This window comes from Echeneis naucrates, chromosome 2 (genome assembly GCF_900963305.1).
Source record: "Echeneis naucrates chromosome 2, fEcheNa1.1, whole genome shotgun sequence".
Classification (NCBI taxonomy): Eukaryota; Metazoa; Chordata; class Actinopteri; order Carangiformes; family Echeneidae; genus Echeneis; species Echeneis naucrates.
In genome coordinates this window covers 3,013,772-3,040,814 of record NC_042512.1, presented here as the reverse complement: position 1 = coordinate 3,040,814, position 27,043 = coordinate 3,013,772, and the positions used below count along the sequence as shown (strand labels likewise).

The 27,043-nt window shown below is 42.9% G+C and overlaps 1 protein-coding gene and 15 non-coding genes across 16 annotated transcripts in view; 10 read left to right on the top strand and 6 right to left on the bottom strand.

The window, feature by feature from the left end:
• LOC115053030 (NLR family CARD domain-containing protein 3-like) overlaps window positions 1-27,043 on the top strand; it is a gene marked incomplete at its 5' end in the record, with an annotated part of 93,688 nt that overhangs the window by 49,320 nt on the left and 17,325 nt on the right. The gene's annotated exons all lie outside the window — the stretch shown is intronic.
• Window positions 439-509, top strand: trnag-ccc (transfer RNA glycine (anticodon CCC)). Its single transcript has one exon. It is a non-coding gene; the product is annotated as a tRNA-Gly (tRNA).
• On the top strand, window positions 6,419-6,506 carry trnay-gua (transfer RNA tyrosine (anticodon GUA)). Its single transcript is given in 2 exon segments — window positions 6,419-6,455; window positions 6,471-6,506. It is a non-coding gene; the product is annotated as a tRNA-Tyr (tRNA).
• Window positions 8,094-8,165, bottom strand: trnag-ucc (transfer RNA glycine (anticodon UCC)). Its single transcript has one exon. It is a non-coding gene; the product is annotated as a tRNA-Gly (tRNA).
• On the top strand, window positions 9,390-9,461 carry trnaq-cug (transfer RNA glutamine (anticodon CUG)). The gene has a single exon. It is a non-coding gene; the product is annotated as a tRNA-Gln (tRNA).
• Window positions 10,053-10,124, top strand: trnac-gca (transfer RNA cysteine (anticodon GCA)). The gene has a single exon. It is a non-coding gene; the product is annotated as a tRNA-Cys (tRNA).
• Window positions 10,492-10,579, top strand: trnay-gua (transfer RNA tyrosine (anticodon GUA)). Its single transcript is given in 2 exon segments — window positions 10,492-10,528; window positions 10,544-10,579. It is a non-coding gene; the product is annotated as a tRNA-Tyr (tRNA).
• trnas-aga (transfer RNA serine (anticodon AGA)) lies at window positions 11,434-11,515 on the top strand. The gene has a single exon. It is a non-coding gene; the product is annotated as a tRNA-Ser (tRNA).
• Window positions 12,222-12,293, top strand: trnae-cuc (transfer RNA glutamic acid (anticodon CUC)). The gene has a single exon. It is a non-coding gene; the product is annotated as a tRNA-Glu (tRNA).
• Window positions 14,657-14,728, bottom strand: trnap-cgg (transfer RNA proline (anticodon CGG)). The gene has a single exon. It is a non-coding gene; the product is annotated as a tRNA-Pro (tRNA).
• Window positions 15,024-15,094, top strand: trnag-ccc (transfer RNA glycine (anticodon CCC)). Its single transcript has one exon. It is a non-coding gene; the product is annotated as a tRNA-Gly (tRNA).
• On the bottom strand, window positions 16,679-16,752 carry trnai-aau (transfer RNA isoleucine (anticodon AAU)). Its single transcript has one exon. It is a non-coding gene; the product is annotated as a tRNA-Ile (tRNA).
• trnas-aga (transfer RNA serine (anticodon AGA)) lies at window positions 18,533-18,614 on the bottom strand. The gene has a single exon. It is a non-coding gene; the product is annotated as a tRNA-Ser (tRNA).
• On the top strand, window positions 20,399-20,471 carry trnak-uuu (transfer RNA lysine (anticodon UUU)). Its single transcript has one exon. It is a non-coding gene; the product is annotated as a tRNA-Lys (tRNA).
• trnal-uag (transfer RNA leucine (anticodon UAG)) lies at window positions 20,718-20,799 on the bottom strand. Its single transcript has one exon. It is a non-coding gene; the product is annotated as a tRNA-Leu (tRNA).
• Window positions 24,678-24,868, bottom strand: LOC115057899 (U2 spliceosomal RNA). Its single transcript, XR_003841978.1, has one exon. It is a non-coding gene; the product is annotated as a U2 spliceosomal RNA (small nuclear RNA).

The window sequence follows — 27,043 nt, the reverse complement described above, 5'->3', positions numbered from 1 at the left end:
AGTTGTTTGCATGTGTTCTTCAACAACATTCAATAGACATGATTAGCAGAGTCCTTCTTGGAAACTTCACTTAGTTGCATCCAACATCCTGCTGGCAGTCTCTGATGAGGAAACAGAAACGTTAATGCTAGCTTTGATGGGACAGTGTCAGCTACACAGTCCATTGCAGTCAGCTGTGTATGAGGCAGCTGAGCTGCAGATCCAGTCAGGGGGCATCACCTGCCTGGTGAACACATGGCACCAGGATCCACTGTGGAAGAAGGCCAGCTGGCAGAGGCAGAGTTCTGCTGGGTATCTTCAGGTCTATAAAGCTATTTAATCACCCAACGTGGGGCTCAAACCCACAACCCTGAGATTTAGACTCTCATGCTCTACGAACTAGCCAGGTTGCTACAAGAACATGAAACGCCCACAAAAGACTGTGTGGCTGTGCAGTCAGCATTGGTGGTTCAGTGGTAGAATTCTCACTTCCCATGTGAGAGGCCTGGGTTCAATTCCCGGCCAATGCAATGGCCACTGCTCTCCATGAAAAGCAGCAGTCAGCACTGCCTGGATACAACAGTGGTCAGGGCTGTATGTTTATACTGAAACACTGACAGGTCTCACTCTTTTTCTTCCTCTGCGTTCCAGGCCTCGTTGGTGACCACCTTTAGTTCCACTTCCAGGTCATGGAAGCAATAATGAGAAGTCATTTCCACTGTGTGCTGTACAAGACGGAGAAACAACAACATAAAGGTTTCTGCATTGTTGTTCAGTCAGATCAACAGCAGGCTGCCATCCACAGTTCACTTTTATTTTCATTCCTTCTTCAAATCTTTATTTTTATCATTTAATATGTTTTGCTGTGTTTGTGCCACAGTGGTGAGAGCGCCAAATCCTAGCCACTAGACGCTTTGAGCTACAGAAAGAACAGGAGCTGTTGCACCACACAAGCATTTCAAAATAAAAGCTGATTTAGATTATTTTATTTGCATCTTCAGCTCAGATGTAGGCAAAACACAACACTGTCGTCGAGAAGGATCTTTTCCACTTCGGTGACTCAAAGTGACGGTGGCCACTGGAGAATCTCAGTTTCACGAGCTGGTCAACTATAAGAAAAATGGTTCCTATCCTGTTGGGATATCAAAGGAACAGAAATATGTTATACGCAGGCGCTCCGCTCGGTTCCAAATGAAAGGTTAGGGTTAGGGTTAAAGGTTAAAAATGATTCCCTGATTGCCAGCTCTAACTCTCTGACAGGGCAATAATAACTAATCAGATAATCAGATTCTTGTACGCTGCTGACAACCACCTTGTTACAAAAGGTGATACTTTGTATTACCTTTCGTCAAAAAACGATACGGAGTTGCTCAGGAAAGTGGTGGTTGGCGTGGAGGAGGCCAGTGACATTTTCAAGCAGTTCCATGACAGTGCAGAGGGAGGCCACTGTGGAACCCAAAAAAACCAAATATGCCGTCAGCGGCAGGTTTTACTGGCCTGGAATGGGGGTAGACTTGGACAAATGGGTAAATGGAATTATTTAATTGAACTGTATGATATATTGAGCTTATCCATACATTGTAGTTCTGTGGACTGCATTTCCAATATCTGCTTTTGAACCATCAGGTTTCACAGTGTGCAAAATGCCAGTTCAGCAGGCTCTCCCTCAAAAAGGAACAGGAATATATCCCGATACATGTATGTAAAAAGGCTTTCATTTTACTGAATACTTAACAAAAAAAAAAAAAAAAAAAAAAATTAGTTCATGATAAGAGAACATAATTTGATTTTTCAGGTGGACTGTCCTCTGGAGTTGGTGGGAATGGACCTCGTGGGACAACTGGCGACCACTGATGATGGCAACTGCTACGTGTGTGATGGTGGATTACTACACCAAATGGGAAGAGGCGCACACCATCCCAAATAAAAGTGCCGAGGTGGTCGCCGAGTGCATTATTACAATTTTTTATAGGCTTGGTGCATCGCCGTGCATTTTGGCCGATCAAGGAACAGAATTTGTTAATGAGGTTAGTGTTGGCTTGGTGAAAGAACCATTATGGTCCTGTCTACAGTCTGTGCAATGCATTGCTGCTAAACTGTACTCATGTTTTGTTTTTTTTTTTAAACAGCTGAATCTCAAGATTTGCAAGTTCTTTGTGCGCCATATTGTGGAAAACCTGAATGGGACAATTCACAGGTGAATCTGTAATTTAAAAAATGTTTTCAGCACAGTCTAAAAGTAGCTCTTCTATAATATTGATGTCATTTTGAAAACCATGATGACTGACATGCATTTCCTTGTGACTATACAGTGCGTTACGCAAACTTGTCGCTGACAAGCCAAAGACGTGGGACAATTACTTGGATGCCGTTATGTTTAGCCTACGCACCAAACCACACCTCACCACCATGTTCTCCCCCTACTTTCTAATGTTTGGGTTTGAGGCACGCTATCCATGTGAAGTGCCAGAGGACTACACGGAATGGATGTCTCAATTACGTCAGGTAATTTGAGCATTACAATTACATTTAATCTATCTTTTTATTGGAAAGATGGGCAGCTCAGTGGAGGAGATGGTTGCCAGATCAGTGGTGTCCTCTGGCATTGCCTTGAAAGAGCAGTTGGACAATCTGGTGAGGGAGAATGTCCTGAAGAGGCAAGATAAAAGGCAAAAACTGCCAATCAAATCCATCTTTTCTGTTGGCCAGAGGGTCTTGAGAAAAATTGTGAGATTGCAGCAGAGAAAAGGGGGGAAACTAGAGCATACCTGGTTGGGGCCATATACCATTACAAAGATCGAAAACAAAAGTGCAGACCTGGTGGATGACAATGGGAGCCAACATCCAAAAATCAACATAGACCACCTGAAACCATTCTTACAGCCAACACCCTGCATACCCCACAAAATAAAATCCTCCAACGAAGAACCACCAAAAAAAACCAAACAAACAAAAAAAAAAAAAAACCTCTACTTGCCCCTGCCCTGTTGGACCTCTCAAAAAAACCCAGTAATCATCCCTCAGGTACAGCTCTCAAATCATCTTGTAAATGACCACCTGCTCCATCCTCTGTACTATCACCCTTAGATTTAACAAATCATACACCATTATATTTAGCATCTTCACCTTCACAGGAGTCTCTAGCCTTGTGCAGAATGGACCACATAGACTCTGTTGTGCGTAGATGTAAGTGATTTATACTTAACAATGACCTTTTAATTTAACACTGTTTAAGTGTGCTATGTGTCACAGGTATCACAAAAGCGTGGGGTGGCAATGATTGCCAGGTGCTGCTGGCAAAGGTTGGGCCCTACAAAATATCACATAAGGACATCTTCCAGCTGGGCCCTGGAAAGGAGTTGGAGAGTGAGGTGCATGTTCATTGAATTTTGCAAGGCATAATGCTTCTCCCTGCAAAGTAGTAATCTTTTTTTTAATGTTATACTGCAGGTGATAAATGCATATCTAAATATCATGGTGAGGCAGCATGTGGCAAAGGAAAATGTCTACCACATGGACAACTTTGCCATAACAGCTACATGGCAGAGAAAGACTCAAAGGCTTAAGGTGTGCTGCAACATGATGGAGGTGGTGCTGGTGCTGGTCACGGCTATGAGAATGAAAGCTGAGAGTTAATTTTTTCAGTGCTGCAATTACGAGCCATCAGTTATCACACAAGATGGGCTATAATGAACCTAGAAAAGTCAGATTTTTTTTTTCTCCTTTCCCTCAGCTGGATGCCTCTGATATGATTATAGGTGTTGTTAATGACTGTCACCATTGGTTTCTCTGAATGGAGGCGTGGGTTCAAATCCCACTCCTGACAAAGCCTTTTGTGAACCAAAGTGAAAGAAAAATCTGCATAAAATAGGAATATGATTTTGACAATAAAGGGGTTAGCACTGAAAACTCTAAAGCCTGTGGCTCCCTGTGATAGAAATAAGTAGGCCCATGTGTCAAAGAAAGACTGTTCCCATAATAAAAAAAAAATTGGGCTTACATATAAATATTTATTTATGTACAGGCCATATACCCATCAAAAAAAGAAAGCTCTCCTTGTTGACTCAATGGGAGAGTCACCTACAAAGACAAAAAGGTGATTGGAGACAACAAGGTATACTATATTTTCACAAACCAGTGACATTGGGTCATTCTTGTTCATCTAACTGAATTGGTTGCTTCAGTAACATTTACACATTTTTTCCTTAGAGCCCTGATGAGAAAACTGTCAATGTGTCACGGTGGACCTGCGACATTGTGCCTCACCCACTGCAACAAGACAACATCTTGTGGAGTGTTTGCTCTAAAAGTAAGCTCGGCTACATCGCACTCCGGTATATGCCATCATCACGCATTGGGGGACCTGTGATTTACGAGCTCTTACACTTTCAGTTTGCAGATCACATCTTCACTGGCAGTTCAATGGAATTTCCCACAGGCAGAGAAGACATCAACAGAATCAGGATGGACATAGCCACATCCATTATCACTCAGTCTGGTAGTGCTCAGGTTCGTTGCAGCCTAAGTGCAAAGCCAAGTCAACAAACCCCCTTCTTAAATTGAGACAGTGTACTACAGCACAGGATGCTGCAAAAACTCAGCTACTATGGTCACTAGAGAAAAAGACATCAAATTCTGTCTGCAATATCAGAGACCCTGCTACAACTCAGACAGTGAACAGCCATAGAGAGGATTTATAGAGAAAGGAGCCTCCCCCCTAAACTGCCTAACTCCACCCTAGTCTTCGTATGCGTACTGGTGGTGGGTACTTATGCACCTAAAACCCGCTTGCATTGTGGACGGCTAACTGCCCCAGCCAACGCTACAGAAGGTGCCCCCGAGACAACTGCTGCTAACCACACGGACAGCATACAAAAACAACAAACAGCCCTGCAACACAACAAAGCCAACAGTCCCTCCTTATGAGGAACTGCTGCTACGGCCTGTTTGGGGGAACAAACAGATGCTCCAGCCAAAAAAAACCTCCTACAGCCAAACACTGTCTGAGCACATGCAGCGACCTGCAACTACAAACAATTCACTCCACAGCACCAAACAACTGCTGACTGAAAACTACTGAACTCTGAATTCTCCTCCCCTCCACACTTCATTAAATCAGCATTATAAAACAGCAAAACTACCAGCCCAAACATTTCTACACTTCACAAAGAAAATCTAACACAACACACACCTACACAGAGAAAATGACCCGCTAATTTAGGCCACAACAAAGAAGGGAGGGCCACAATGATACCTCAAAACACAAGTTATTGTACACCACGTCATAACAAACAAATACAAAACCAATAAAGCAGTGTGAGGTGTGAAGTCAGTCATCAGTGTGGGATGAAAATGTTGGATATTGAAAGCCGTGTGTGTCAAAATAAGATACTCAAACCAAACAGGATCCAGGCCGTCCAGGAGAGAGAGCATCAGCTGAGGGAGTCTGGCTTTTATAGCCTCCCCACAGGTGGAGGCGGAGCCTCCCAACACAGAGGCGGGGCTTCACAGCAACCAGGATATATGAAGCGAAGATCCACATAGCAGACAGTAGAGGGACTCACAAGGAGATCAAAGCCATTTCCTGTCTTTCATCCTCTCCCACGCGACACCACCGCATACGTCGCACTCGAGCATTCGATTCGGATGGATGAGCGCATGCGCACAAAGAAGCACATGACTCGTCTCGCGAGCGAATGAAACGAATGAAGTGAAACACAAATCACTTCATTCACTTCAAACACAAATGTGACTCATTTATTTTCATCTCCCCAGATAAAGTTCAGATGAGAGGATGAACTCATTTCATCGCTTGACTTACATGAGGTACATTTGGTTGTCAGCCTCGGAGCAGATCAGCTGGGATCAGCTGAGAGAGAGCCAGCAGCAGGAGCACATTCAGAGATCGGCTCTTTTTACGAGGCCAGATCATTTCATCTGGAATACGCCCCAATCAGAAGCCTGAGTAGCTCAGTTGGAAGATTCATACTTTTAATCTGAGGGTACATACGTACATACGTACTTCATCTTCATTCACAACAAGAACAGAGAACATCCTTAAAAAGTCGTGAAGAGTCTTAGAGCAGGTGAGGCATACTTGTGGTAGGTCTGTTGTTGTAAAGTAAATTCCCATACCGGGAGTCGAACCACATCAGAGAGTGGCAGCTGGGCACATGTCAGGATGGCCGAGTGGTCTCGGGCGCCAGACTTAAGTCTGAATGGAGGCGTGGGTTCAAATCCCACTCCTTGCAAAGTTTTTTTTATGAACCAAAGTGAATGAAAAATCTGCATAAAATGAGAATATGATAACCCTTTTTGACAATAAAGGGGTTAAGACTGAAAACACTAAAGCCTGTGGCTCCCTGTGGTAGGAATGGACAGCAGTTGTTGGACTAAAGAAAACTCAGCTGTTACTGAATCCGCTGAGCACCAGCAGCTCCCTTCGATAGCTCAGTTGGTAGAGCGGAGGCCTGTAGAGGCTTACAGCTGATATCCTTAGGTCGCTGGTTCAAATCCGGCTCGAAGGAGTCCTTTTTTTTTTTCATCAGCCTCATCCAGCTGATGAGTGATGAGTCTGACTGCAGACAGGAGTTGACCACAGTTGTATCACTTTTCATGTAGAGCAGCTGTGTCCACTTCATACCATCCTAGGATCAGAGATCAGGGTTCGATTCCCCGACGGGGAGAAGATGTGCGTTTTTCTATAATAAGCTCATTAACCAGAGTGTCACAAGTAAACAAAATGGCCACACTCCCAGAGGACTCCGTTGTAGCTTTCTTCTGGTCTACTTCTGGGAATGTGGCCTCGTGTAGTTGCAAACATCACCTCCACGGTGTTGGACATCGATCATTTACATTTCTGACCGTCAAGTAACTTCTGAGGTATACGTGTATACGTGATGTCCTCGCGTATGAATGAATGTTTCACTGATGCAGATTTTTACAGAACAACATCAACAATTAATAACTCCACAATGAGACTGTGGAAACTATGCAGGCTGGAGAAGGCTGAGTCATCTGAGTGTTGTTGTGGCTGAGTGGTTAAGGCGATGGACTAGAAATCCATGGGGCTGTCCCTGTGCAGGTTCAATTCCTGCGAATAATGTTGTTTTCATGGACCAAGTTTCCCATTTGGGGAGAGACACAGCATGTTTGAGAATCTCTGTAATCTGCAAGGCATTAAGGTATGAGAGAGCTGAGTGCTGCTGTTTGGACTCATCTAAGAGGATGAGAACATTTCCTCCAGCAAACTTCACACAGCTACATGTGGTTCCATGGTGTCATTGTTAGCACTCACAAATCTTTGATATTATTTCAGTGTAATCACATGCACTTGAAATGGGGATGTGAATTTCAATACATTATGACTGTAAAGATTTTATGATCAAATATGAAGAATAGCAGGGACAACAGGGAGAGAGAGAGAGAGGGATGACCTGCAGTATCAACCCCTGGCTGGAACAGGGCTGTTTGTTCAACAAGACTCCCCAACTTAATGTATTGGATATCCTTCTTCCTGCTCTCAAAATAAAAGTCGAAATATTGTACTCTTAATATTATTGAGAGCCTAGACCTGCTCTATATGCACTTGATGTAACTTCATTATGATGTTTTGATGTGACAAGGACAACTACACTGAGTGGGTCACTGAGAGATCAGAGTGTTTGACAAGATGAGCACTGTGCTTTATTATCGACGTTGGAGATGCCAGGGATTGAACACAGGGCCTCATACATGCAAAGCATGGGCTCTCTTGTTGCCGTATCTCCAAAGAGCTAAAGTCTTGTGTAGAAAAAAAACAGAAAAACAAAGCTTTTGAAAGCGGATACAGTACATCCAGATAACCTTTGAATTCACCTTCAACAGAATTTGGATCGTGACTGCTAAAAAGCTGTTGCAGAGGATGGTTTCAATCCATCAACCTCTGGGTTATGGGCCCAGCACGCTTCCGCTGCACCACTCTGCTGTAAACCACCCAAGATGGGACTCAAACCAGGTTACAGGCCCGTAGCTGGAGGACTTTGGCACCATCGGCCAGAGATCTACAGTATTTCAGGATTTCTGGAAGGAAAACAAACATAAAACAAAGTTAAATTGTAGACACACATTTAAGCTGCAATGGCCGGGAATCGAACCTGGGTCAACTGCTTGGAAGGCAGCTATGCTGACCACTATACCACCATTGCATGCAAAGGGGCAAAATCACAGCCCTTTTGTATGACTCAGAGTTTATTGAGCCTCCTACCTGGGACAGCTGTTTGTCCTTTTCTAATTAGCCTAAACGATGCTAAACATGCCAGGTAGCTCAGCTGGTTAGAGAGTGGTACTAATAATGACAAGGTCATGGGTTCAATCCCCATACTGGCCAGCTGCAGAGTCCTTCAAGTAATTCAGCAATCTGTAACAGAAAAGCCTTTTTGCTGACAACACCATAGTCACAAGGTTAACCCATGTAGCAGCCACCTGGGTGAAAACAGCAGCTGGTGTTTGCTCATGATGACTCCATGCAGGGCTTTAATGGTTACTTTATGTGTGGGTGTTTTTGAATGTCAGATCTTTGTAGTGGGTTCGATTCCTGCCTGTCCATGTTGGTCCTTCTTGAACATTCTCTAAATATCCTTGGAACCTGTTTAAGGTTAATTCAAAGTTTATCTGGACCGACTGTATCTGCTTTCAAAGCTGTTGTCAGATCTTTCTGTTTTTTCTACACAACTCCAATACCAGTTAGTCAGCAAAACATGATGAGCCAAGTCCACTGAGACAAATAAGGATTTTCTTTAGCATAAAATAAACTGTCACATTAATGTCCTGAATGTGCTGAGTGTAAATAATGAGGTTCATCAAAACAAAGTCAGAACCAGAGCTCAGGCTGTTGGTACACAAACAAAGAAAGGCATACTTGTGGATTCACAAGATTATCCCTCCTCCCACTTTTTCTCATGACCTCCACCATAGAGTGCTGACTGCTGCAATAATGCTGCCTTTAATAGAAGTTTAGGAACATTTGATGAAAGAATACATTTTGATGATGATCCTGTTTTTCACTCAGGCGGCTGTTTGCCACTGTTGGCAGAGGGCATTCCTCCTTCCTACTGTCGCTGTGGCTGTGTCCTGTTTCTCCAGCATGCTGAGGCTGGGGCCACACTGACACCGATTGGCTGACGAATTTTGGACTTTGTGAACATGATTGTTGCTTCCAACATTCCTCCAACACTTTCCTGAACAATCCTTCTGCAGCTGGCACTCAGGTCGCAGTCTCCCCTGGAGGCGTGGGTTCAAATCCCACTTCTGACAGAAACCACTTTTCTTTCACCTCTACTGCTGTGAGGTGTGTCTGGGGACAAAGGTATTTTGGTCGACTTTTCAAAGACTAAAATTCCTTTCACATCTATCTGAGCGCACACCTGCAGGGTTCCATGGTGTAATGGTTAGCACTCTGGACTCTGAATCCAGCGATCCGAGTTCAAATCTCGGTGGAACCTGAATCTTACCAGTGAAACACTGAAATTCACTTGACATTTAGACAACCTGGTTTGTCCACTCTTCACGTGTGAGGAAGTGCAAGTTTTGAGCCTGTGTGCGATCTAATCAGGCAGTCAGTCTCTTCTGACACACAACTGTGAGGAGCACAAGTGTTGACCGACACAGACGTGGTTTCAGAGACAGACTGCAGAGAAACTGGCAGTACTGATGCTGAGCTGCTTAAACTGTCTGTCCTGTAAACAGGACATCCTGCATTCAAACCCCAGCAGTGCTTTGCTCTCAGTGGAGTTCTGGCTCACCACTTCCTGTATTACAGCTTTTACTTGCAATCTCTGGACAAGAGAAACAGTAATTTAGTGGTTGTTGCGCAGATGGAAATGTGGTGATTGACCGCTTTGCACAGACTTTGGTAAGAGTCATGATGGTCAGCAACTGATATTGGCGAAATAACATAAGGGCTCATCCAGGATTTGAACCCAGCACCTCTCGCACCCTAAGCATTCAAACCCCAGCAGTGCTGTGGTTCTTACTTTACAGTATGTTTTCAGTCAGACCTGCTGATCTGTAGTGATGGGCTGTGTGTGTTTATGGGGGGTGTAGCTCAGTGGTAGAGCATTTGACTGCAGATCAAGAGGTCCCCAGTTCAAATCTCGGTGCCCCCTGCCAAACTGCGTGTAAACACAAACTGTTTGACTGTGATGGTTCTCAGTTCAGCCCACCTGGTGTTGGTATCATCTTTCACTGCCTTCTTGAACTTTTGTCCACAGGGAGACAAAAATTATTACGCACCCTGCACAACACAGACTAACCTCAGGGGAACAGACCGCCAGCAAGGGCCCCTCAACACACCGGAGAAGCCGGAGCGCCCGGAAACTCACACTCAGCTCACGATCAGCTGTGAACCGATCCAATGAGTGCTGTAGATCTCAGGCTGATGGTTTGAAATTCCAAAAAAAATCACCAACTGCTCTCAACACAGCATGAACCACAAAATTACAGTATACACTGGTCCAAGAAAGCAGCTTCATCCCTTCGATAGCTCAGTTGGTAGCGCGGAGGACTGTAGAGGCTGATGGTTGAAATCCTTAGGTCGCTGGTTCAAATCCGGCTCGAAGGAGAATATTTATTTTCTTTTTCTCTTGTCCAGATACTGCAGCCAGGTACACATCCATTTGAAGTGAATGTGAGAGTGTGACGTATGCATGTTAGTTGTTGATGCTGTTCTGTAAAAATCTGACGCCCCCAAATGTTTCCCCTGGCATCAATTTCCGATGTGATGGGAGTTCGTCAGTCAGGTTCACCGTCCTTGGAAAATGGAAACAACCTGGTTTTGTCCACTCTATACATATGAGGAAATGCAATATCAAAGTAACCATCAAAGGAGATGCTGATTCTGTGATGTCACAAAGGTTCTAATGACATCACAGAGATCAAAGACTCCTCCCACTTTTTTGTCATGACCTCCACAGTAGAGTTCACTCTGTTAAAGAAGCTCAAAAGACAATCATGGTCCTGCCAGATACCTTTGAGTTCTGCAGACAGAAGCGACAACAAAGCTGGAACTATTTGGACTGAACCTAGTTTGTCTGGATTACCTCCCAGGTAGGTTTGGAGGTCTACCAGGTCCAATTCTCTCCAGATGTCCCCAAACACACGCTTCCCCTCCAGGTTTGTCATCTCCAGTAGAATTCCCTCAAAAAGAGTTGGAAGCTGTGCTTAAAGCGAGCATTAACTTTTCTGGCACACGTGTCAGGATGGCTCAGTGGTCTGAGGTGCCAGACTCAAGATCTTTCCTGCACAAATGGGCCTCGAACATGAAAGACTCATGGTTTCATTATTTCATAGATCAGTGTCACCTGTCACTGCTGTGGAGTCTATAATGTGAACCACTAAAGGGAAGAAGCTGCATCACCTGAACAGGGACTTGAACCCTGGACCCTCAGATTAGAGACCCACAGATTGCTGTGCGTTGTTGTTGTGGCCGAGTGGTTAAGGCGATGGACTAGAAATCCATTGGGGTTTCCCCGCGCAGGTTCAAATCCTGCCAACAACGGTTAGTTGTTTTCATGGACCAAGTTTCACATGTTCCCAAGCATCTCTGTACAGCCTTAAAATATGACAAAAAAACCAAAATAACATTCAACCACCACTCAAAAAGGAGGCTCACAAACCAACTGTGAGCAGAGAGGAGGCTTCATCAGACAGTTTCTCTTTTCACCTGCTGCAGCAGCTCAGAGCCTCTGTGGTTAGGTAAAGATCCAAAGAGGATGTAGATCAGTGGTAGATGTTCATCAAAACAAATTGCCAATGAAGGCACAACTCCTGCTCAGGAGGCGATGGACTGCTAATCCATTGTGCTCTGCACGCGTGGGTTGGAATCCCATCCTCGTCGGTGTTCAGCCCTCTTTAGTCTGTCGGCAGAATTATCCAAAGTGTCTGACTTGAGGTCCATCATTAATGATCTCTAAATGTGCTTGAAACCTGTTGAAGGTTAATTCAAAGGTCATCTGGATATACTGCATCTGCTTTCAAAAACATTGTCAGACTTTTCAGTTTTTCTCCACAAGACTTTAGCTCTTTGAAGATACGGCCACAAGAGAAGGCCAAAATAAGTAACTTATTTGAGGTTCATCAAAAGTAAAAACTAAACTATCCTGGGCAGCTACAGCTGCATCAGGTTAAAAACCCGCTCTAATTTGAAATGCTCACCTTTGATGGAAGTTAAGTCCATAAAAATGGTTGTATTGGTGTCCAGACGTTCCCTGATGGTCTAGTGGCTAGGATTCGGCACTCTCACTGCCGCGGCCGGGGTTCGATTCCCGGTCAGGGAAAGCCTTTTTATTGAAAAATGTAGGTGATTGACCCCATAACATAAAAATGCTATCATGCACCTGGGGATCCTAACAAGTGATAAACAATAAACAGACATTTCAAACTGTATTCTTTCCTCAAATGTTCCTAAACTTCTATTAAAGGCAGCATTATTGCAGCAGGCAGCACTCTATGGTGGAGGTCATGAGAAAAAAGTGGGAGGAGTCTTTGATCTCTGTGATGTCATTAGAACCTTTGTGACATCACAGAATCAGCATCTCCTTTGATGGTTACTGATGGAACAGGAAAAGGTCAGATCCTAATATAATCTTGTGAATCCACAAGTATGCCTTTCTTTGTTTGTGTACCAACAGCCTGAGCTCTGGTTCTGACTTGTGTGGCGTTTTGTATTGATGAACCTCATTATTTACACACACAACACAAGACACATTCCCCCTTCAGGAATTGAAATCCCAGTCTTCTACAAGACAGGCGGAGATCCTGTCCACATCGGGGTTTAAAGAAAGGACATCCCTGGGTGGGCTTGAACCACCATCCTTTCAGATAACAGCCGAACACGCTGACCGATTGCACCACAGAGACATGTTGACCTTTCTGTGTTGCTGTGTTGCTGTGTTTCTGTTGATGGTGAACTCAAAGGTTGTCAAAGTTGTCAAATGGTATTGTCGTGGAGACGTGGAAGGTCGAAGGGTTTTTAAGATGATGTGGTCCTTTTGGCACCATCAGCCTGAGATCTACAGCGTTCGTTGGATCGGTTTGCAGCTGAGCTACATGACAGCCTGCAGCCACAAAGGCAGCTCTTCAACTTGGAGAGCAGCAGCTTTGATCTTACAGGGATTTGAAGTCGTCATCTTGTGCCTTCGGATGTGCAGTCAGAGATGCTAAGATAGTCCAATAGTCCTCCTGAAATTCTGAATTTGTCTGTGATGTGAAGAAATGAAATGGATCATCAGAAAAACACTTCCTGCTGCACCACAGAGTATGTGAGCGTTTACCAAAAGTACAAACAGATGATCTGACATGAGTTGAACACGCAACCTTCTGATCTGGAGTCAGACGCGCTACCATTGCGCCACAGAGTCACACGAAGGGTTAGTAGTTTAACTCACAACCAGTCTGTGTGAGGCGCCAGGTTCAATCCCCGCCATCTTCAGCGTTGATCATTAAGCACAGGAAGTACAGGAAGTAGGAGCCTCTTTCTCAGAGCACACACAGAAAAAATAAGCTTTTCTATTCCAACAATATACGTGATGTCCTTGCGTATGAATGAATGTTTCACTGATGCAGATTTTTACAGAACAACATCAACAACTCATAACTCCACAACGAGACTGTGTGACGTCACTGGAGATCAAAGGCAGTTCCTGTCTTTCATTGATCTCCAACGCGACACAGATGCATATGTCACTCTTTCACGTTCGCTTCAAATGGATGAGCGCAAGCGCACAAAGTCGCACAGAAATGTCCCTGGACTGATCATTGTAACTTTGTGTTATTGTTGTGTCTGATAAGTTAAGGACCATAAACTTTCTATAAAAGTGGATGAGTAGGTTAAAAAGTACTGTTGTCCCTATTCTTCATATTTGATCATAAAATCTTGAAGGTCATAATGACAACAAGCCCTCTTCTTGCTTACAGAAGACTCAACAATTTTAACACACATGGGGATCAACTGAGAGAGACTCATTCATTCAGAGACACACTTCACTATAAATCCTAGAGACGCCGGGGATTGAACCCGGGGCCTCATACATGCAAAGCATGCACTCTACCACTGAGCTACAGTACACAGGAGTCAGCTCAGTTTTTAGTATTGTGACATCATCAGGTGACATCATCAGGTGATGGATCAAAGGCAGCACCTCTTCAGACTCACACTTCACTTCAAACCTTTGAGGAAGTGGGACACAATTCTGAGGAGCACAAAAGTTCACTGAGAGACAGACTGCAGAGAAACTGGCAGTACTGAACAGAACATCCTGCATTCAAACCCCAGCAGAGCTTCACTCTCAGTGGAGTTCCTGCTCATCACTGAAACAAGCTGATGAAATCATCACTTCCTGTATTGTGTCCTGTACTTCCCTCCTGTACTTCTGACAGAAGCTGCTTTTCTTTCCTCTGATGCCAAAAACCAGGGGCCTTTACATCTTCAGTCTAACGCTCTCCCATGTTAGCACAGCGGAATTAGCTCACTGGGCAGGCTGCTGGCTTAGTATGTATTAGTATTAATAAGTGTATTACAGCTTTTGCTTGCAGTTTCTGGACAAGACAAAGGGGTTGTTGCTGTGTTGAGCAGATGGAAATGTGTTGACCGCTTTTCACAGGAGACAAACTTTGGGAAGATATTGGCAATATAACCTAAGGGCTCGTCTGGGATTTGAACCCGGGACCGCTCACACCCGAAGTGAGAATCATACCCCTAGACCAACGAGCCATTAGCTGCAGTGACTTAAAGGTCCTGGATCTGAGGGAGCCACAGGGATTAGTGGCTTTAGTGTTTTAAGTCCTAACTCCTTTATTATGAAACAGTCAAAGTTTCAGAGACCAGAATGCCCTTTAGTGCAGGAAGGAGTTTACCTTGAGTCTGGCGCCTTAGACCACTCGGCCATCCTGACAGACAGATGGTTACTTGAATTTGAATTACTTGGTCTTCCATAAGACAAGTGGAGATATGCTACGCTCTACTCTGCATTGCCATCATATTGGAGGTGGGTTTGGCTGTGCAGTCAGCATTGGTGATTCAGTGGTAGAATTCTCGCCTCCCATGCGAGAGGCCTGGGTTCAATTCCCGGCCAATGCAATGGTCACCGCTCTCCATGAAAAGCAGCAGTCAGCACTGCCTGGATACAACAGTGGTCAGGGCTGTACTGTATGTTTATACTGAAACACTGACAGCTCTCCTCCTTCTCCCTCTTTTACTTACTCCGGGTTCCAGGCCTCGTTGGTGCAGTAGGCAGTGTGTCAGTCTGAAGAACGTCAGCATGTCGTGTTCATGGAACAGACCCTGCCTTCAGGTTTGTAGACAGATTAAATTTGTTCTCCAAAGAACAGAGAATGATGAGACAGGTCAGGAGTTTTTCAGCAGCACTGATTAACAGGAAAACATTTATCGCTTTCCTCAGTAATGTGTACTGTTCTGCTCCTGACTCAGTGATGCTGTTGAATGGTTATATGTATTATGTATTTAATGTCCTGTTGTCAGTTTATCGTCTGTTCCATCATCTCTACCAGCACTTGACTGGATCCATCTTGATCACTGAGCTACATCAGAACAGGAAAAGGTCAGATCCTGATATAATCTTGCGAATCCACAAGTATGCCTTTCTTTGTTTGTGTACCAACAGCCTGAGCTCTGGTTCTGACTTTGTTTTGATGAACCTCATTATTTACACACAGCACATTCAGGACATTAATGTGACAGTTTATTATATGCTAAAGAAACTCTGGCAAGAGTCACCCAGGAGATCCTGGGTTCAAATCCCAGCAGTGCCTCATTGATCAAGTTTAAGGTTGTTAAACTAAATTAACTGCACAGTCTTCATGTCTCTCTTTGGAGCATCCTAAAGTTTTGTGGAAGAGGTGAAACCAAACCAAATACTATCCAGCAAAAACAGCTGAGTAGAGAGCTGTGGATTTGAGCCGGTAACAGGCTGAATGATTTCAATGCAGATAAAGGTTGTGTATGTTGGCTGGTTAAAGCAGCCTGTGTTTAAATCCCAGCAGTTCCTTTTTGCTAAAGTCAGATGTTGTAGAAACAAACTACTTTTGGGTTTTCATCAGCTGTAGGTTACAACATGATAAGCACATGATAAGCACTTCCTGTGCAAAAGGCCACTCAAGGCAGAGCAGTCTAGACCTGCTCTATATGTACTTGACGTAACTTCATGATAATGTTTTGACGTGAGTTTAAAAAAAGAGGCCAAAACATTAGGAGTTTGCTTTTAAGTGGACTTCAATGGCTGCTGTTTTGTCATAAATTCATTGTCATGAATTGATTTGTGATAAATTGCTCCAAGCTGAGTGGATAATTGAGAGATCAGGGTGTTGCACAAGATAAGTACTTCCTGTGCTTCATTATCAACGCTGGAGATGGCGGGGATTGAACGCAGGGCCTCATACAGGCAAAGCATGCACTCTACCACTGAGCTACATCCCCTGCATGGTGCACAATGCCTGCTGGAAACTAATCACTAAACTGTTACAAAGGAAATGATCTATCTGCAGTCTTTGTTCTGATCATTGTAACTTTGTGTTATTGTTGTATCTGATAAGTTAAGCTGTACTTCTAATGACCACCAGGGGGCAGTTCCACTGGTTGGAAAAAGACTATAGGCTGCATTGAAGTATATGGAGAGAACAACATCAAGTTCAGAGATGCTGCTTGTGGCCAGTATGGGGATTGAACCCATGACCTTGGCGTTATTAGCACCACGCTCTAAACAGCTGAGCTAACCGGCCTGTGTGAAGGAATTTCTTTGGCTAATTTTTACAAATCAAACTTAAATAATTACATAGCCTACCGTAGCTCAAAGCTTTTGATCCAGTGAGACATTTATAAGCAGTTAGAGCACATTGAATTGAATTGAACCTGTTGAAGTCAGAGAAGCCTTCCTGAATTCATGTTGTCTAACTTACTGACACTTGAATAGTGGAACTGCAGACAGTGGACACATCATATGAGGGGCTCCTCTGGGATTTACACACAGAACCTCTTGCACCCAAAGTCAGAATCATACCCCTCGATCAGGGGTCTGCAACCTTTAGCACTAAAAGAGATATTTGGGTCCATTTCCACCAAATTAAAACCCACTCAGAGCCACTCACCCACTCACAGAGGAAGTGAAGTCACACACCACGTAATATCTGTCTTTCCTGCTCCTGAGTTAGTATAGTGGACAGTGTCTCTGCCTGTCACGCAGAAGACTGGCATTTCATCAGTGAAATGCTCACCTCCCAGGTGCGAGGCCTGGGTTCAATTCCTGGCCAATGCAACATAAAACTTTACCATCATCTAACCAACCCACATCAGCTGGGGCACAGCACAGAGGATTTTCAACCCACGGATCCAGAAGAGACTGAAGCGCAGCCAGGTATGAGCAGAGTGGTGCAGCGGAAGCGTGCTGGGCCCATAACCCAGAGGTCGATGGATCGAAACCATCCTCTGCTATTTATACACACTAAAGATTCATTTACTGTCCCACCAGGAGTGATAACTTAAACTGGAAAATGTCAGGAGTTTTTCAGCAGCACTGATTAACAGGAAAACATGGAGAATGTCATTTATCGCTTTCCTCAGTAATGTGTACTGTTCTGCTCCTGACTTAGTGATGCTGTTGAATGGTTATATGTATTATGTATTTCACCAGAATTTTGTTGGGGCAGGTGGGACTTAAACACTGACCCTTGTCCAAAGTGGGAAATGACGGAGAAAGTCCAACGATCTACGAGGGGAGAAAAATTCATGGCACCCAGAGTGAGAAGCAAACCCCAAAACTAAGGAGCACAAATGCACATTGCATTTATCATACAAGACAAAAACACTTTTTTTTGTTATTTATGCACTCAAAAGTTTTACCTGTCACATGATCTCAGAAGCTAAAGCTGCCACACCATGCAGGGGATGTAGCTCAGTGATCAAGATGGATCCAGTCAAGTGCTGGTAGAGACGATGGAACAGACGATTATGTGACAACAGGACATTAAAGTCAGCCACACTCAGAGACCACGTGGCCTAAAGGATGAGTAGTCTGCCTTTGGATCAGAAGGCTGTGGGTTGGAGTCCCTTTGTGGTTGGTCAGAGGTGTATTACAGGTGAAGGGAATAAACAATTTGAAATTTCCTGAATAACATTTTATCTCTCATTTCGGCTTTAACTTAAGAACCAATGCCTGGTATAAAAGGCGTTCATGGAGAAGACATAGAATCTGTGATGTGTTACACTAAGTGACTTTAACTCCATAATTAAAAAACAACAAACCCAGGATTGAAACAGGGACCTTTAAACCTTCAATCTAACGCTCTCCCAAATGAGCTATTTCAGCACAGCACACAGTAGAAATGACTTCTCATTATTGCTTCCATGACCTGGAAGTGGAACTAAAGGTGTGTCACTCTCACCGGCCTTGATAATGATAACTGAGCACCAGTGAGTGCTCTCATCCTCTTAGATGAGTCCTAACAACAGCACTCAGCTGTGTCTCTCCCCAAATGGGAAACTTGGTCCATAAAAGGAAGTAAACGTTGTTGGCAGGATTCGAACCTGAGCGGGGAAACCCCAATGGATTTCTAGTCCATCGCCTTAACCACTCGGCCACAACAACCACACACAGCAATGCTCCTGTGACTCAGCATTTTCCAGCCTGGATAGTTTTCTACTCAAAGGACAGGGCACCTTCTTGTTGTGAGGAAGCACAGCTTTCAACCTTTGTGGAAGTGACACACAATTGTGAGGAGCACAAGCGTTGACTGACACAGACGTGGTTTTAGAGAAAAACTGCAGAGAAACTGGCAGCACTGATGCTGAGCTGCTTAAAGTGTCTGTCTTATAAACAGGACATCCTGCATTCAAACCCCAGCAGTGCTTCACTCTCAGTGGAGTTCCTGCTCATCACTTCCTGTATTACAGCTTTTACCAACTGAGCTATCGAAGGGAGCCGTTCGCCCTCTCCTCTTCTTGTCTCCTTTGACTAATATTTACAGATTTGGGTTGGGAAAACATGGAGAATGTCATTTATCACAGTCTGATCAAATCCATGATTGTGGTGTTATTAGCAACACGCTCTAACCAGCTGACGTTGAGGATAATTCTGACTGGATAGGTAATTCTCACTGGAATAGCAGGCTGCAACTTAAACAGACTAAAGCAACCACCGACGAGGATGGGATTCGACGGCTGGGTGACCTGTGGATTTGCTAAAAAATAATACCATACAAACCAGCACAGACGAAACACAAAGGAGACAGACTTTTTCACTGATATTTTGCGTGGGGTGGGGGCCCAGCTTCAAACAGGTGTGTGATGACCCTGTAGTTGGCACACACCCACTGGTCCCCCTTCTTGAAGGGCTGTTAATGATTCCTTTGTTTGTGTGTAGCTGTTCTGTTCTTAATGTTGGATCTTTCTTGTCAATAAAGAAGGCTTGAATAAAGATCAGAATGAAAAGGAAAATTTTTTCTATTCAAAAAAAAAAAAGAAAAAAAAAAAGAGCCACTCACCAAGGGCTTGTTGGTCTAGGGGTGTGATTCTCGCTTTTAAATAAATTTTGGACTTTGTGTACATGATTGTGGCCTCCAACATTTCTCCAACACGCTCCTTCTGCAGCTGGCGCTCAGGTCGCACTCTCGCCTGGAGGTGTGGGTTCAAATCGTACTTCTGACAGAAACCACTTTTCTTTCACCTCTCCTGCTGTAAGGTGTGTTTCGGGACAAAGGTATTTTGGTTGACTTTTGACCGCCCACACTTTTAAAAGACTGAAATTCCTTTCACATCTGCATGAGACTACACCTGCAGGGTTCCATGGAGTCCTGTAAAAATATTGCCACTCTGTCCTTCGAAAATGGAAACAACCTTGTTTTGTCCACTCTACATGTATGAATGCATGCAAATTGTCTGTCTGATGAAGCCTCCTCTCTGCTTTATCCTCAGCAAGAAAATGTAAAATAAAATTAATTTTAGAAGTGAGCTGAAAGAAAAGGAGCAATTCTGAAAACAAGTTCAGGAAGTTGTGCATTCACCACTTCAGAGTTTTTCAGATGTGCAGTCAGTCTTCCTGGAATTCAGAAATTTTTTTAAAAAGGTGGCTTATATGTGAACACATTTTACCTCACTATCATATGAAGAAATATCACAAACCAGATGAACTTCTCAATGTGATGATCAGAGAGCCTTTAGATTTCATCATCATATGATAGAAACAAGTTGGTTTTTTTGTGAGTATATTTTAATTAGTAAATGGCAGAGAGGCCTTCAGGAAACAGAGAGAGAGAGAGAGATGACCTGCAGGATCAACCCCTGGCTGGGACAGGGCTGTTTGTTTGAGTCAAGCTGAAATAATTAATTTCATTTCATTTCATTTCATTTCATTGAATTAAGCACCCATCAGAAGCCTGAGTAGCTCAGTCGGTAGAGCATCAGACTTTTAATCTGAGGGTCCAGGGTTCAAGTCCCTGTTCAGGTGATGCCGCTTCTTCCCTTTAGTGGTTCACATTATAGACTCCACAGCAGTGATAGGTGACACTGATCTATGAAATTATGAGTCTTTCATGTCCATTTCAAGGCCCATTTGTGCAGGAAAGATCTTAAGTCTGTTACCTCAGACCACTGAGCCATCCTGACACGTGTGTCCAGCTGCCAGTCTCTGGTGAGGAAACAGAAAAGTTAATGCTAGCTTTGACAGGACAGTGTCAGCTCAGAGTGCAAAGCTTGGCAGTGGTGGGATTCGAACCCACGCCTCTGAAGAGATTGGAGCCTAAATCCAGCGCCTTGGACCGCTCGGCCACACTACCACATGTCAGTCCTAGCTTGCCTGCAATAATGCCACATGTTTCTGACCCCTGAAAGTTGCATCGAAATGTTTGGAGCAGAGAATGTTAGTACAAACTGTTTGTAAATGTTAGCACCTTGAAACTTCCGACATCGCTTTTTATCTCTCATTTCAGCATTAAGAAGCAATGCCTGCTATAAAAGGCATTCACGTGGAAGACCTAGAACCCGTGATGTGTTTCACTAAGAGCTCAGTCATCACACTCAACTGATGTTGTAAACAGGTTACATTCAGAGGAATAGAGGTAATTAGTAGCGATGGGATTCAAACCGACCCCTCTAAGAGACCGCAGAATGAATGCAGCACCTTGGACCGCTTGGCCAAACTACCACCTTCACAGCAGTAATGACACCCATGTCACATTATGAGAAACCTGGAAGCTGTGACCAAAGGTTTGGAGGAGAGAATGGCAGAAAGATGTCTTTGAAGCCTTTTGGACACACAACCAGTCAGCGTGAAATATCAGAGTGTTAGACAAGACTGAGTGACGAGTGACTAAGCAGGATAATAATGAGCGGTAATTGAGGGATCAGAGTGTTGGAGAGCAGAACTCTTTCCTGTGCTTCAGATACACTGTTTGGTTCTTAGCTGATCATTAATAATCAATCAATGAATGATCAATAATGTGTTTACATCTGAATCATTTGTGATTTTGGAAATTCTTCAAAGCAGCTTCAAAGGAGGAGTTTCATTCTGTGAGTATTGTGACATCATCAGATGACATCATCAGGTGACGTATCAAAGGCAGCAGCTCTTCAGACTCACATCACAATAAGTTTTGTGTCTTATTTGGCTCCATTTGGTGGAAGCTGTGAATCGCAGGATTCAGGGGGAAGTGATCTCACAGTAAACATTGGAACTAAACACAGGAAGTAAGCTACAGGAAAGTAGATCCCTCGAGCTGGTTCAAACCTGAACCTTCTTCTGCTGGATGTGCTCCTGTGACGTGTGTTAGCAGAAACACATCACAGGCTCCAGTGGCACAATCGGCCAGCGCGCGGTTCTTATATGACAGTAACCTGCAGAGTGATTCTTTCTTTCTTTCTCATGGACATGAACATTCTTTCCTTTTATATATAAGAACATTCTTTTTTATTAATGCGAACATTCTTCCTTTTTTATGGACATCAACATTCTTCTTTTATATACCCGAACATTCTTTTTTATGTACCCGAACATTCTTTCTTTTTTTTATGGACATGAACATTCTTTCCTTTTTATGTACCCGAACATTCTTTCTTTTTTTTTATGGACATCAACATTCTTCTTTTATATACCCGAACATTCTTTTTTATGTACCCGAACATTCTTTCTTTTTTTTATGGACATGAACATTCTTTCCTTTTTATGTATGTGAACATTCTTTCTTTTTTATGGACATGAACATTCTTTCCTTTTTATGTATGTGAACATTCTTTCTTTTTTATGGACATGAACATTCTTTCCTTTTTATGTATGTGAACATTCTTTCTTTTTTATGGACATGAACATTCTTTCCTTTTTATGTATGTGAACATTCTTTCTTTTTTATGGACATCAACATTCTTTCCTTTTTATGTATGTGAACATTCTTTCTTTTTTATGGACATCAACATTCTTTCCTTTTTATGTACGCGAACATTCTTTCTTTTTTTTTATTGACATGAACATTCTTGTTTTACATACATGAACATTCTTTCCTTTTTATGTACCCGAACATTCTTTCTTTTTATATACAAGAACATTCTTTTTTATGTACGTGAACATTCTTAGTTCCACTATAAAAGGCATTCATGAGGGAGACCTAGAATCCATGATGTGTTAAACTAAGAGCTCAGTCATCATCAGCCATCACATTCACCTGATTTTGTACACAGGCTGGATCCAGAGCAGAGCTGGGCATTATACAACGCGCACGATTGATCAGCCCATGACCCAAGTTGTGCATATTCTATTACAGGAAATGTTGTACATTACAGTGTGCCATTTATGAGTCAGTATGTTCTGTTTATTAATGTTTAAGCTTCAGTCTCCTTATGCTTAGTTAACGTTTCTTAAACAGGGACTGTTTTTGTCAATTTTTTGGAGTTATATTTCAGAATGATATAAATTGTTCTTTGTTGTGACATTTTTTCTGTTAATTAAAAGAAAAGAAAAATCTTGTTTCACACCTCTGTCCTTTTCTGTTTGATCCCCAACAGTGCTCATGAGTTTAATATATAGAAAACCTAAAGTAGGATTTGATTCCATAACAGCAGGACGAAGTGTGTCATTAATCTTCTGGATTCTACAGACTGAGTTCATGTTCTGATAGATTTATTTTACAGCTGTAGTAACAATAAATCTCCAGCAGGTGGAAGTATTGCTGCTCAGATGTCATGTACACTGTGGGACACACAATACTCACAGAGGACTTTATTGTGCTGCAGTGAGATGCATAAAAAGCTCCAGTTCTACAGTCAGAAGATGTCCAGTCTGAAGGTGGATGAGTTCTGACTGCAGAAGAAAGTTTCAGAGCGTCTTCCAATGGCTGATTATTGATCTGTGATCAGGTTATGAGCTATAAACACTGATCACCTTCAGGTTGGTACAACAATCAATCAAACATGCTGCTTTCTGGATCTTAACATTAATTATAAGACCAAGTGTTGGCAAAAAATGCTGTCTGTGACATTCACATTAGAATTCCAAACAATATGTAAACTCCATGTCTGAATAGAGGTGGATGTGTGAACGTGTGTTAAAATCAGAGAGAATTTACACTCATTCAACTCAAATCCAGGAACATCCCAAACATGACTATTAGTCCTGTCTGAGAGTTTCCTCCACTGACAGCAAACATACTGTATATCCATACTGATCACTGTGATCAGGTTTGAATCATCTCTGTGAGAATCCCACATGAAGCTGTCAGTCCTGCTGGATACACACACATCCCACTGAACACATTTTACCTCACTATCATATGAAGAAATATCACAAACCAGATGAACTTCTCAATGTGATGATCAGAGAGCCTTTAGATTTCATCATCATATGATAGAAACATGTTGGTTTTTTATGAATATATAAAATGGTTCTTGTGAACGTTGTGATAATCCCTGCAGTCCAGATTTATGAAAGTTGCCATGTTTTTGATTTTGATGATGTTCCTTTTGGCAACGGTCTGTTCCCCTGAGGTTAGTCTGTGCTGTGCTGGGTGCCCCCGACGTGCCCGGGGTCCTTTGGGTGCTCTGTTCATTACAGGCCTCGTTGGCGCAGTAGGCAGCGCGTCAGTCTCATAATCTGAAGGTCGTGAGTTCGATTCTTTAGTTAATAAGGAGGAGTTAGTGGTGGGTTTAAACCTCAAATGCGGAAACAAGTGAAGAGAAGAAGTTTGATCTGAGGAAAAGTCACTTCCTCTTTTCAGGAATCAGCTTCTACCATCTGTCCACTAGATGGAGATAACTGAGCATCAACTGAGAACTGAGTTCTTCATCATCTGGAAACAGACAGCATTGTTTTCTTCAGCTGGAGCTCTTTGTTCAAATCTACATTGAGATTCAGAGCCGAATGTTTTTCCTTTCCTGGATTTACTTCATCATTTCAGTGACTCTGTGGATTCAGCTGACAAATGCAAAATACAACCAACATTTAAACGATGACGTGTTGAAACAAAACTTTATTGATTCAGTCTGGTCAGCAGAATATAACCTGATGAAATCAGCAACATTAAACTGATGTTTCTACATGAATGCATCACTGATTCTAAAACCATAAACTGAACATGAACACTCTGTACACTCAGCGTTACACACATGAAGACAACATCATGTGTTTAAGGTGATGCTGAGCTGAACAGGACTTGTATTGAACACACAGAGGGAGTGCACCGTTCCTGGAGATACTGCAATACCAGGTCGATGCGTGGAGTGGACGGAGCAAGCCCCTATTCCATCTCCCTGTTCCAAAAATCTATTTAATATATGGTCCCCGGGTAGGGGACGTATCAGATATTAAACCGATAAGAACAGATACTACACTTGATCTTAGCCAAAAGGCCGAGAAGCGATACCGCTCAGCTGTCGGAGGTAACGGAGTGTTTCTCCGCACCGACCCGCTCAGTGAGGGGTCAGAGTCGGCTTCAGTAACAACATCACTCCGAGAGAGAGACACAAACAGAAGACATGAAGGAACGAAGGAGGGATCAGAAAACAACCACAGACATGTTATTTTCACAAAGTTACGTTGTAGAGCAAAGAAAACGTCTCTTCTTGGTCACCTGTAAAACTTCATATCTATGTCAATGTCGGATTCTCTGAAGATTCGGCTCTCCTCGACTGGACTCGGCTTTTTTCGACCGAAAGAGAATTATAAAATGAAAGAGTAACTTAAAACCACAAATGACTGAAAACACACATATTTAAAATAGCATTCAAAGTCATTTTAACCAGTATTACTGCCATCATTTTATCTTAACAAAAAGTCTGTTATGTCCATTTAATGCTAACATACAATGGAAAACGCCATAGACCGGCTAACGGGATTAGCATCAGTACCGCGATCATTTTAAAGCGTCAGTGAATTTATTCCAACTCAAACATGGCAGTAATACAGACATGTACAACAACACTTACAGACATATATTCTCTCAGCTCTTACAGAACAATAAAACAGCAGGAATTTAGTTTCTACCTGTCTGTTTCTAGAGAAGAGTTAGAAGTCAGAAAATGCTTATGGAAATACTTAAAGCATCAGACTTTTCATTTTCACATTATTAGATTATTTATTATTTATCAGTGAATTCAAACTCTTCAAATGCTTCGTGAATTTCACCAGCAGGTGTCGCCATCCATTTTGGTGACTTCCTCCCATGTGTCCCCTCAGTTGTCATTGTTGTCATTAAAGTGGCTGCAGCTCGACCTTTTGCAGGAAAATGGAAAATGAAATAAAACTTCGAACTGAACTGAAAAAAGGAGCAGTGCTGAAAACGAGTTCAGGAAGTTTTGCTGCAAGCTAAATGCTGTAAATTCACCACTCGTGAATTCTGAAACAAACTTCCGTCTTCCTGCAGCACCTGTAGCAAATATTCACCGGAGTTCAGGTAAGAACTCTGATGAGAATTTTAACGCTGAATTTCTTTAAAGTTGTCTTTTCTCTGTTTTCATGTGAAACTGTTCTTAAACAACATTTAATAGACATGATTAGCAGAGTCCTCCTTGTTTAAGGTCGGTACGTCGTTATGCTAACATAGCTAATTTAGCTAGCATGCTAACGTATCTTAATCAGGTAACATATCCACGTTAGCATGGAAACAGTAACTTAGTTACCTACGTGGGGAGGAGGTTTGTCCACATCTGGTTATGGATGGCTGGCTCCTGTGTTCAGGGGGAGGACGTGGAGATGCTTCTGTCTCTCTTTAGCCCGATAAAGGAGGAGGGTTGGAATTGTGACAAACAAGAAATTAATAATAGACAGAGGAGAGTTCATTTGTAGTTCAAAACATATTCAGGGTGTTTTTTCAGACAATGGTAAATAACTTCTTTTCTTAGCAACATCCAAATGTTAGAGACTCAGTGCTGCTCTCCATGAAAAGCAGCAGTCAGCACTGTCTGGATACAACAGTGGTCAGGGCTGTATAATGTGTGTTTATATTGAATGTGGTGGAGAGTTAATATTATAATCTCAGTAATTTACTCATTGACAGAGTCTGTCATTTATACTCCAGAACTCTTTGTAGCTTCTGGCAGCTGCAACTGTGTTGCTTTTTACTCTAATTATTGATTTATAGTCTTTATATTTCCTTAATTTTATAGTTGTGAAATGCAGTTTTGTGTCTTTTCCATGGGGTTGGTTGGTCAGATGCAGCAAACCCAGCCCCTTGTATGTGAACGTGCAACTAAATGGAAAACCAGGGTTCAATTTGCAAGTTGATAACAGCTTTGTGAGACCACCTATCAGGATTGTGGATGTCTGGGTAAGTGAAGCTGGATCACTAAAACAGATCCCAGGCATGTTAATCCAGCTTTGTGATACAGGCCTCTGGTTCCTCAGTGTCTCTTTGCTCTTTGAAGAGACACCCTGATCTGCGGTGGTCGAGTTGCAGGGTGATCTGCTGATATGCTGATGCTGAAGATGTTATGTGTCTCACCAGAGAACTCTAGATATACACTGTAGAAAAACAAACTGTCCCCTTACACACTGTAGACAAACACACTTTAAACGTTACCATCTTCATAAATGTTATA